The sequence below is a fragment of the Carcharodon carcharias genome, chromosome 2 (genome assembly GCF_017639515.1).
Source record: "Carcharodon carcharias isolate sCarCar2 chromosome 2, sCarCar2.pri, whole genome shotgun sequence".
Classification (NCBI taxonomy): Eukaryota; Metazoa; Chordata; class Chondrichthyes; order Lamniformes; family Lamnidae; genus Carcharodon; species Carcharodon carcharias.
This window is the reverse complement of record NC_054468.1, coordinates 151,230,335-151,242,751: the sequence shown is the minus strand read 5'-3', so window position 1 is coordinate 151,242,751 and position 12,417 is coordinate 151,230,335. Positions and strand designations below refer to the sequence as shown.

The 12,417-nt window shown below is 45.1% G+C and overlaps 1 protein-coding gene across 7 annotated transcripts in view; it reads right to left on the bottom strand.

Annotated features, from left to right (window-relative positions):
* serac1 (serine active site containing 1) overlaps window positions 1-12,417 on the bottom strand; it is a 435,627-nt gene that overhangs the window by 134,561 nt on the left and 288,649 nt on the right. The gene's annotated exons all lie outside the window — the stretch shown is intronic.

Below are 12,417 nucleotides of genomic sequence, written 5' to 3'. Positions count from 1 at the left end.
CCTTTCACTATGACTTGGGCAACGTCTTCCTTCGTAAAAATAAATGCAATGTATTGATTTAGTACAAATGCCCTATGCCTTCATGCCTAGATCCCCTTTTTGGTCCCTAATTGGCTCCAACTCTCCTCGTACATCATAATCCTTTGTAGCTATCTACATCTACAGCTCAACAACCTGATTTACCATGCTTCGTGTACTTACAAACATGCACGCCAAACCTAATTTAGGTCTTACTGCATTCCTTCTTAGTTTGACCCTAACTAATATGTTACTTTTTCTTAGTCTATTACTGTCTGCCTTGTCCAATCTTCATGAATCTTATTTCTCTTTTCTAATATTACACCATGCTTACCCTGCAAAGTTAGTTTAAACTCTCCCAATTGCACTAGCAAGCTGTCCTGTAAGGAAACTGGTTCGGACTCTGTTGCGGTTCTGACTCAAACATCTGGTTTGTACAGGTCCCATTTGCCCCAGAACAAGTCCCAATGTTCCAGGAATCTAAAGCTGCACCTCCTGCACCATCCCTCCAGTCAGCATTCCTCTACTCTGTCTTCCTATTTCTACACACATTTGCACGTGGCACTGGTAGTCCATATTGGTACCAATCAAATAGGTAGAAAAAGGATTGAGGTTCTGCTTGATAGTCACCTTCCTAACTAAAATCTGTCCCAATCATTTTTTTTACTAATGTGACAAGTACAAATATCGACATGATCCATACTGGTACCAGCTGTGTGGTAACATCTGTCATTAGGGAGGCATTGTACCATCCTGGTATCACGTCTAGTGCCAAAGAAATACCTGCCTATTCCCCTAAATATATAAAGCTCTATCGCCATTGCTTTTCCGATCTTCCTTCTGCTTTCCTGTATAGCCTAGCCAACCGTGTTGCTGTGGACTAGGCACTGGCTGTACTCCTTAGCGTAGGCTTGTCCAACCTTTTCGTGTGGAGGGCCACATTACAATTCTTTTCTCACTCAAGGGGCCAATGAGCAAATTTTGGCAAGATAAGGTTTGGCACAACATTAAACACAAATTTTAAAAATAAAGCAATGCCAAAGCAATAAATTAATACTTTTAAAAAGAGAGCAACTAATAAAAACACCATTAAAATGCCAAGTAACTGAGCTAACCAATAAAATCTTTTTTGCCTTTTTGCTTAAGAAGCAGAGCCAGAGAGACAGACAAGACCCTAAGACCTGGTCAGCGGGGAAGGGGTGAGGGCCGGGGCTGAGCTAAGGAGTTGGGTTCACCTAACACTGACCTTGCGTTCACCTGTGGTGGCACACATTCTGAGCTGGCTTCGGTGGAACTCACACGAAAGCCATGGTCAGAAGCAGGTTGACATTCAGTCTGGGTTTTTCTCCTCTCCTGGCCTGTTTTGTGGATAGGTTTTTTGGGGAGGGAGGAGGAGGAGGGGAACAGCAGGGTATGTGTGTGTCCAGCTCACTTCCATTCTCAGGGTCCTTGCTTTCACTCATTCACTCGGTCACTTACACAGACTTGAATGGGGGAGCTGGTAGCGTAGTCGTATTGTCACTGGTCTAGTAATCCAGAGACCCAAGATAATGCTCCGGGTTCGAATCCCACTACAGCAGACAATGGAGTTTGAATTCAATCAATAAAACTCGGGAATTAAAAGTCTAATGATCACCATAAAACCATTGTCGACTATTGTAAAAACTCTTCCAGTTCACTAATGTCCTTTAGCCACTCCACATCTTTTCATTTACCTTAGTATGGAGCTGCACATTTCTCGCCTGGACTTCCAACCCGCACCTGGTGAGGAAGGTGCAGCCCGGCAGGTCTAGAATCCTTCCAGTGTAGAGTATATCCTTCCTTTAGAGAAGAAAATCTGCCATCCGTACCCAAGCATGGCCTACATGTGATTCCAGACTCCAGACCCATTGCTCTCCAAAATGGCCTAGCAATCCACTCAGTTGTATCAAAATTGCTAAAAAGTCTATAAGGAATGAATCCGGACGGACCACCCAGCATCAACTTCGGCACTGGAAAAGACAACAGCAAACTCAGCCCTGCTGACCCTGCTAAGTCCTTCTTACTAACATCTGGGGCCTTGTGCAAAAATTGGGAGAGCTGTCCCACAGGTTGGTCAAGCAACATCCTGATGCAGTCATACTCATGGAATCATACCACACAGATAATGTCCCAGACACGACCATCACCATCCCTGGGTATGACCTGTCCATCTGGACATCAGAATCAGCAGAGGTCCCAGCACAGTGGTATGCAGTCGGGAGGGAGTTGCCCTGGGAGTCTTCAGCATCAACTCCAGACCCCATGAAGTCTCATGGTATCAGGTCAAACATGGGCAAGGAAAATTCTTGCTGATTGCTATGTTCCGTATACCATCTGCACCACCTCCCCGCCTCAGCTGATGAATCCATGTTGAACACCATTTGAAGGAGGAGCTGATGGTGACAAGGGTGCAGAATGTACTCTGGGTGGAGGATTTCAACGTCCATCACCAACAATGGCTCGCTACTACTACCGACTGAGCTGGCCAAGTCCTGAGGGACATAGCTGCTGGACTGGTCTGCAGCAGGTAGTGAAGGAACCAATAAGAGGGAAAAACCTACTTGGCATCATCCTCACCAGTCTGCCTGCTGCAGATGCATCTGTCCATAACAGTATCATTCGGAGTGATCACAGCACAGCCCTTGTGGCGACAAAGTTCAACCTTCACATAGCGGATATCCTCCATTGTGTTGTGTGGCTCTACCACTGTGCTATAAGGATAAATTTCAAACAGACCTAGCAACTCATGACTGGGCATCCATGAGGCACTGTGGGCCTTCAGTAGCAACAGAATTGTATACAACCACAATCTGTAACCTCATCCCCCAATCTACCATTACCACCAAGCCAGGGGATCGACTCTGGTTCAATGAAGGGGGGAATGCCAGGCATACCTAAAAATGAGATGTCAACCTGGTGAAGCTACAACAAAGGCCTACTTGTGTGCCAAACAGCAAAAGCAGCGTGCGATAGACAGAGCTAAGCGACCCCACAACCAATTGGCCACATCTGGCTGTGAATGGTGGTGGACAATTAAACAACTGACTGAAGCAGAAGCCTCCACAAATATCCCCACCCTCAATGATGGGGGTGTGCAAAGAAACAAGGCTGAAGCTTTTGCAACAACCTTCAGCCACAAAGATACCAAAGGAATGGTTGCTAAACTTGCTGACAACACAAAGATAGGTAGGAAAATAAATTGTGAAGAGGACTACAAATTGTAAGGAGATTACAAAGTGACATAGATGGGCTAAGTGAATGGGCAAAGATCTGGAAAATGGACTATAAAGTGGGCAGATGTAAAATCATTCATTTTGGCAGGAAGAATTAAAAAAAAGCTTATTACCTAAATGGTGAGAGATTGCAGAGCTCTGAGGTTCAGAGGTATCTGGGTGTCCTAGTACATGAATCACAAAAGGGTAGAATGCAGGTACAGCAGGTAGTAAGGAAAGCTAATAGAATGTTATCATTTATTGTGAGAGGAATTGAGTACAAAAGTAGTGGTTATGGTTCAGTTGTACAGGGCATTGGTGAGACCACATCAGGAGTATTGTGTACAGTACTGGTCTCCTTACTTAAAGGAAGATGTAAATGCGTTAGCAGTTCAGAGAACGTTTACTAGACTAATGCCAGGAATGGGTGGGATCCCTTATGAGGAAAGGATGGACAGGTTAGACTTGTATCCATTGGAATTTAGAAGACTAAGAGGCAACTTGTTGAAACCTTTAAGATCCTGGAGGGGTCTTGACAGGGTGGATGCGGAGAGAATGTTTCCTCTTGTGGGAGAATCTAGAACTAGGGGCCACTGTTTAAAAATAAGGGGCATTTAAGACAGAGATAAGGAGAAATTTTTTTCTAGGAACTAGAAAACTTATCTAGAAAATCTAGGAAATTTTGGAACTCTTCCTGAGAAGGCGATGGAAGCAGAGTCTTTGAATATTTTTAAGGCAGTGCTAGATAAGTTCTTGATTAACAAGAAGGTGAAAGGTTATCGGGGGGTTGAGGTTACATTCAGATCAACCATGATCTTATTGAATGGTGGAGGGGAGAAGTGGCCTACTCTTGCTCCTAATTCGTATGTTCATTTAAGTGCCGAGTGGGTGATCCATCTCAGCCTCCACAGATCCCCAGCATCACAGATGCCAATCTTCAGCCAATTTGATCCACTCCACGTGATATGAAGAAATGTCTGAAGGCATTATATACTGCAAAAGCTACAGGCCCTGACAATACCCCAGCAATAGTACTAAAGATTTGTGGTCCAGAGCGTGCCACACGCAAAGCTATTCCACTATAGCTACAACACTGGTATTTACTGGCAATGTGGAAAACTGCCCAGGTATGTCCTGTACACAAAAAGCAGGAGAAATCCAACCAAGTTAACTACCGCCCCATCAGCCTACTCTCGATCATCAGGAAGGTGATGGAAGAGGTTATCAACAGTGCTATCAAGCGGTGCTTTTTTTATTCAGCATTGATTTCCCATCCCTAATTGCCCTTGTTTAAGAGGGCATTTATGAGTCAACCATGTTGCTGATGGGTCTGGGGTCACATGTAGGCCAGGCCAGATAAGGACAGCAGACTTCCCTCCCTACACAACATTAGTGAACAAGATAGGTTTTTACGACAATTGGATATGGTTTCCTGGTCATCATCAGACATTTAATTCCAGGTATTTCAAACTTCACCATCTGCCGTGGTGGGAATCAAACCCAGGTCCCCAGAGCATTGTTCTGGGTCTCTGCAACATTAGTCGATGCCACTATGCCACCATCTCCCCTGCTCAATGATACTCAGTTTGGGCTCTGCCAGGGTCACTCAGCTGCTGACCTCACTAGAGCCTGGGTTCTACAAAATGGACAAAAGAGCTGAACTCTTGAAGTGAGGTGAGAGGACTGCCCTTGACATCAAGGCAACATTTGACTGAGTATGGCATCAAGGAGCCCAAGGACCACTGGAGCTAATGGGAATCAGAGGAAAATTATCCGTTGGTTAGAGTCATAATTAACATAAAAGAAGATGGTTGTAGTTATTGGAGATCAATCATCTCAGTTCCAGGGCATCAATGCAGGAGTTCCTCAAGGTGGTGTCCTAGGCCTAACCATCTTCAGCTGCTTCGTTAATGGCCTTCCTTCCATCATAAGGTCAGAAGTGGGGATGTTCACTGATGATTGCACAATGTCCAGCACCATTCGAAACTCCTCGGATACTGATGCAATTCATGTTCAAATGCAGCAAGGCCTGGACAATATCTAGGTTTGGGCTTACAAGTGGTAAGTAACATTCAAGCCACACACATGCCATGCAATGACTATCTCCAACAAGAGAGAATCCAACCATCGTCCCTGGACATTGCTGAATGCACCGTTATCAACTTCCTCGGGGTTATCACTGACCAGAAACAGAATTGGACTAGTCATAAAAATAGTGTGGCTACCAGAGCAGGACAAAGGCTAGGGATTCTGCACCTCCTGACTCCTCAAATCGTGTTTACCATCTACAAGGCTCAAGTCAGGAGTGTGATGGAATACTCTCCTCTTGCCTGGATGAATGCAGCTTCAACAATATTCGAGAAGCTTGACACCATCCAGGACAAAGCAGCTTACTTGATTGGCACCTCATCCACAAACATTCACTCCCTCCACCACCAACGCATAGTGGCAGCAGTGTGGTACCATCTACAACATGCACTGCAGGAACTCACCAAGCCTCCTTAGCAGCATCTTCCAAACCCACGACCATCTAAAAGGACAAGGGCAGCAGACACATGGGAACATCACCACCTGGAAGTGACCCTGCAAGCTGCTCACCATCCTGACTTGGAAATATATCACCGTTCTTTCACTGTTGCTGGGTCAAAATCCTGGAAATTCCTCCTAACAGCAATGTGGGGGTGTACCTACACCACATGGACTGTAGTGGTGCAAGAAGGCAGCTCATCACCACCTTCTCAAGGGCAATCAGGGTTGGGCAATAAATTTTGGCCTAGTCAGCAACACCCACATTGCATGAATGAATTAAAGAAAATACAGCCTCACTCTATCAAACACAGGCTCACTCACCCACACACACAGGCTTGCCATCTTGAGCCGTGGGCTCCTTTTGGGGGGCCGGTGCCTGAGTGGTAGGGCAAGAGGGAGAGAATGCGCAGAGAATGAAGAGAAGCCACTCACCTTCACACTGCCACCTGCTCCTCCAATCAGAGACTGCTTCTCTCCCTCATTTTCTGCTGATTGGCTCACTAGGGAGAGAAAAGGCCTGTGATTGGAGGAGCAGCTTCTTGCAGGATCTTTTACTGAACTTAGTCATAGTTTGAACAGTGTGTCCATGGGCCGGATAGAAAGGCTTGAGGGTCGGATAGTGGCTTGTGTGCCATGGGTTGGGCAAGCCTGCAGTAGAGGAACCATCACCAACATTCAGAGCTAAAAAATGGTTAGAGAGCAAGATGCATTCGGGGGCAGCTGCTTTACATTCCTGGTCTTCCTTGAATGTCTAGCAGTCACCCATTCCCTCTTTGCCACCATATCCTTTCTCTCTCTGTCTCCAAATCCTTAAGCTGCGAGGTGACCACCTCTAGAAATGAGCTATCAACAAAGCTCTCAGCCTCGGAGATGCACTGCTTCTCAACTCCAAATAAAGAGCTAAAGCTCATCTAGCTGATGACACTTCTTGTATACATGGCTATATAGAGTACAAGGCGCATCCTGGAATTCCCAAATGGAACTGGGTGCATATTCTATTATTATCTAAATTACGAGAAATAAACTTAAGATTTAAATAAGCATTCACCAACTTCTTACCAATCAGCTCCTTCCCTTGTGCTGATGTAATTTTATTTCATTAGGAAGTTAACTTATATGTTTTACTTAACTCTTATTATTGCTGAAAAAAGAGACATGCTGTCGAAGCTTTTCATCTTGCACTCATCAGGACAGACACAAAAATGTCAAATTTCAAACGGAGCAACGCTTGTCTCACTGTATGAGAAAAAGATTCTGATTGGTTGTCAAGTCATCTCTGGTCGAGGCATTGCCATGGAAAACGCACAAGGGAACTACTGTTCCCCATGCTATTAATTCATAAAAGGTGCAATGCCTGACATGTTCCTTTTGCCTCAGGAGGGCGTGTCTTTGCATATGAATACAGGTAGCTTCTTGCAAGCATAAGTGAGCCTAATTGCAAGCCCAACTGAATCTTACGTCGGTTGTTAGTGTAATTCTTCACACACTTGGGATTATTCAGCAAGTGCTACCCATCGCAGAACCACATCTAACAACAGACATTTATGCTCTCAGTTTTGCAAGCACGGGCTAGTTGAGTACAGTCAGTACTCTATCTATTGCGAACAGCTGAAGGGATGTGCTGTTTGGTAGGATTTTCCAGTCATTGGGATGTATGGCCTACGTACCTGGCATCGCAATGGCACTGAAATATCTATGCCACAATTTGTGTGGCTGGTACAACATCTTTTTGGCTTGGAGGCAGCGTCCTCTTAGTGGAAAATACCACTCATGTTACTACTGCAGAGTAGCAGTGTTTGCTCATCTGTTGCTCAAATTTTTGTGATACCTTACCCTCAGGGTACATTCAAGTAGACCGAGGGCACTTTTCAGGTTCGAAAATTCATGAATCTGTGTGATACACAGCAAATAATGAGCGTTTGTGAGCTTGAGTGACACATAGCAAGCAATGATCTGATTCGGGTAGCTTTTAACCCGAAGGATAGCTTTGATGCACCCTATTTCCACATCAAACTTGCATGGTGAGAAAATGGCTCAGGTCCTATTTATAAGATTGCCGATAAGGCCAATCTTATGGCATGTGGAGCTGTAGGAATCCCAACGCATATACTGACTAGTTAAGATAGCCTCGCAGCAGACAGTTGTGGAGAATCCATTGGTGGATTTCTCAACTAGCACACTGAGAACAGGGAGCTCATTGGACTGCTCAGTTTCAAAGGGGAATTTGACCGTGGCATTAAGGTGTGTAAAAAAATTCTTACATGCAGCTGCAAATCCCTTTTGAATTAAACAAAAGCATGGGGGACAATAGTTCATAACATGGCCAAATAGGTTGATTAGCAACCTGCAAACCTTTCCAACACACCTATGGCAGGCAGTAAGAGCCATGGTCAGCCATGCTTGATGTGGAGTTGTGCCTCTGAAGCTATAGCCTCCGGCTTCAGGCCTGTTTCAGGAAAAATAGCTTTGGAAAACAGACAGAATTACAGAATCATAGAATTGTTACAGCGCAGGAAGAGACTATTTGGCCCAATGTGGCTGCACCAGCTCTCCGAATTTTCCTGTCTTCTCCCCGTAACCATGCAGATCAGTCTAACTCCCTTTTGAATGTCTCAATTGAATCTGACTCCACCACGGTCTCAGAGAGTGCATTCCAGACCTTAACCACTTGTTACGTGAAAAAATGTTATCACTTTTGTTTCTTTTGTCAATTTATTTAAATCCATGCCCTCTCGTTTCACAAGAATCGTTGAACGAGTGGGAACAGATTCTCCAAATCTACTCCGTCTATACCTTTTACGATTTTGAATAATTCTATCAGATCTCATCTTAGCCTTAAATCTCGTCGTCAAGAAAATCAGTCCTAACTTCTCCCATCTATCTTCATAATTGAAGTTCCTCATCGCCGGAACCATTCTCATGAATCTTTTCTGCACTCTCTCCAATGCCTTCACATCCTCCCTAAAGTGCTGTGCCAGAACTAGATGCAATACTCCAGCTGAGAACGAACTAATGTCTTAAACAACTTCAACCTACATGCTCTTGTATTTTACATCCCTATTATTAAAGCCTAGGATACTGTATGCTTTATTAACCACCCTCTCAACCTGTCTTGTCACAACTTCAAAGACTCATGCATATATGCATTATACACCCAGTTCCCTCTGCTCCTGTGCTCTCTTTAGAGTTGTACCTTTTATTTTGTATTATCTCTCACATTTCCCCACATCAACTTCATTTGCCACCTGTCCGTCCATTCCACCAACTTTGTATCATCTGCAAATTTTGAAATTGTGCCCTGTAAATCAAGGTCTAGGACATTAATATATATCAGGAAAAGTAAGGGTACCAACACCGGCCCCTGGGGAACTCCACCACAAACCTTCCTGCAGCTTAAAAAACATCCATTAACCACTACTCTCTGCTTCCTGTCACTCAGCCAATTCTGTATCACGTACCTTTTATTCCATGAGCTATAATTTTCCTCACAAGTCTGTGGTGCAATATAGTATCAAATGCCTTTTGGAAGTCCACGTACATCATATCAACAGCATTGCACTCAACGACCTTCACTGTTACCTCCTCAAAAAACTCCAGCAAGTTAGTTAAACCCTTAACAAATCAGTGCTGGCTTTCCTTAATTAACCCTTGTTTGTCCATGTGACTATTAACTTTGTCCCAAATTATTGTTTCGGGAAGTTTCCCCACCACTGAAGTTAAACTGACTGGCTTGTAGTTGTTGGGTTTATCTTTATACCTTTTTTGGACAAAACAGTAACATTTGCAATTCTCCAGTCCTCTGGCACTACCCGAGTCTGAGGAAGATGGAAAAATTATGGCCAGTGCCTCCGCAATTTCCACTCTCACTTCCTTCATCCAGTGGGTGCATCTCATCCAGTCCTAGTGCCTTATGAACTTTTAAGTACAGATAGCATATCCAATACCTCCTCCTAATCAATTGCTTCTACTGTCTGAATTACCTCCTCTTTCATCATGGCCTGGGTAGCATCCTTTGCCTTGGTAAGGACAGTTGCAAAGTATTCATTTAATATCTCCGCTATGCCCTCTGTCTCCATGTGAAAATCCCCTTTTTGGTTCCAATTTGGCTCTTCTCCTCCTTTTACCACCTTTCTACAATTTATTTGCCTACAGAAGACTTTGGGATTCGCCTTTTGGAGTACAGAACTTGAGTATTGCTGAAAAAAGACATTTTGTAGAAGGTTTTCACCTTGCACTCATCAGGACAATCGCAAGAATACAATGTCAGGGGAAGCAACAACTTTATACTGTATGAGAAAGGAGTGCTGATTGGTTGACAAGTGGACTCTGATTGGTAGAGACATTGCCTTGAAGAATGCACCAGTGACTGACAGTTAACTGCCAAGGTTGTTTTAAATTTTAACCAGGCAGCTTGACTCTGATTGGTCAGGGTATTGTCCTAAGGAATGAACCAGCGAATGGCTAAAATTACACTGACAACTAATTTAAGATGATCAGTCAGGCTTGCAGTGTGGGCACATTTCTGTGTACTGGAAGCTCCATATATTAATACACAGGGCTCTGCTCTTTGCAGACAGAAAGAACATGTATGCACATTGCGTCTGTTTCAGCTAAACAAAATGTGATAGACACGCATTGGTTCATTCTTCAGAGCAATGCCTTGATCAATCAGAGTCAAGCTGCCTGGTTTAAATTTCAAACAACTGTCGGTCACCATTAACTGCTGCATGCTCCATGGCAACACTTCTACCAATCAGAGTCCACTTGCCAACCAATCAGCAATCTCTTTTCATACAGTATAAAGTTGCTGCTTCCCCTGACGTTAGTATTCCATCAAGCCATTGTTTCCAGGACTGTCACTGACCTCATCTCCTCTGGGAATCTTCCTCCCACAGCTTCCAACCTGACAGTCGCCCAACCTTGGACGGCCCGCTTCTGCCTCCTACCCAAAATCCACAAACAGAACTGTCCCGGTAGACCGATCGTGTCAGCTTGCTCCTGCCCCACAGAACTCATTTCTCGTTATCTTGACTCCCTTATCTCTCCCCTTGTCCAGTCCCTTCCCACCTAAGTCCGTGATTCCTCTGACACCTTACGTCACATCAACAATTTCCAGTTCCCTGGCCCCAACCGCTTCCTCTTCACCATGGACGTCCAATCCCTCTACACCTCCATCCCCCACCAGGATGGTCTGAGGGCCCTTAGCTTCTTCCTCGAACAGAGGCCCAAACAATCCCCACCCACCACTACTCTCCTCCGTCTGGCTGAACTTGTTCTCACACTGAACAATTTCTCCTTCAACTCCTCTCACTTCCTCCAAATAAAAGGTGTGGCTATGGGTACCTGCATGGGCCCCAGCTATGCCTGTCTCTTTATGGGGTATGTGGAACATTCCTTGTTCCAGTCCTACTCCGGCCCCCTTCCACAACTCTTTCTCCGGTACATCGATGATTACTTCGGTGCTGCTTCATGCTCTCGTCGGGACTTGGAAAAATTTATTAATTTTGCTTCCAATCTCCACCCCTCCATCATTTTCACGTGGTCCATCTCTGACACTTCCCTTCCCTTCCTTGACTTCTCTGTCTCAATCTCTGGTGATAGACTGTCCACCAATATCTATTACAAGCCTACTGACTCCAACAGCTACCTCGACTACAGTTCCTCACACCCCGCTTCCTGTAAGGACTCCATCCCATTCTCTCAGTTCCTTCGCCTCCGTCGCATCTGTTCCGATGATGCTACCTTCAAAAACAGTTCCTCTAACATGTCCTCCTTCTTCCTTAACCAAGGTTTTCCACCTACGGTCATTGACAGGGCCCTCAACCGTGTCCGGCCCATCTCCCGCGCATCCGCCCTCACGCCTTCTCCTCCCTCCCAGAAACATGATAGGGTCCCCCTTGTCCTCACTTATCACCCCACCAGCCTCCGCATTCAAAGGATCATCCTCCGCCATTTCCGTCAACTCTAGCATGATGCCACCACCAAACACATCTTCCCTTCACCCACCCCCCGTCGGCATTCTGTAGGGATCGTTCCCTCCGGGACACCCTGATCCACTCCTCCATCACCCCCTACTCCTCAACAACCACCTATGGCACCACCCCATCCCCATGCAAAAGATGTAACACCTGCCCCTTCACTTCCTCTCTCCTCACCGTCCAAGGGCCCAAACACTCATTTCACGTGAAGCAGCATTTCACTTGCATTTCCCCCAACTTAGTCTACTGTATCCGTTGCTCCCAATGTGGTCTCCTCTACATTGGAGAGACCAAACGTAAACTGGGCGACCGCTTTGCAGAACACCTGCAATCTGTCCGCAAGAATGACCCAAACCACCCTGTTGCTTGCCATTTTAACACTCCACCCTGCTCTCTTGCCCACATGTCTGTCCTTGGCTTGCTGCATTGTTCCAGTGAAGCCCAACGCAAACTGGAGAGCAACACCTCATCTTCCGACTAGGCACTTTACAGCCTTCTGGACTGAATATTGAATTCAACAACTTTAGGTCTTGAACTCCCTCCTCCATCCCCACCCCCTTTCTGTTTCGTCCCCCTTCCTTTTGTTTTTTCCAATGATATAGATTTTTCTTTTCCCACCTATTTCCATTATTTCTAAATATTTTTAAATCTTTTATGCT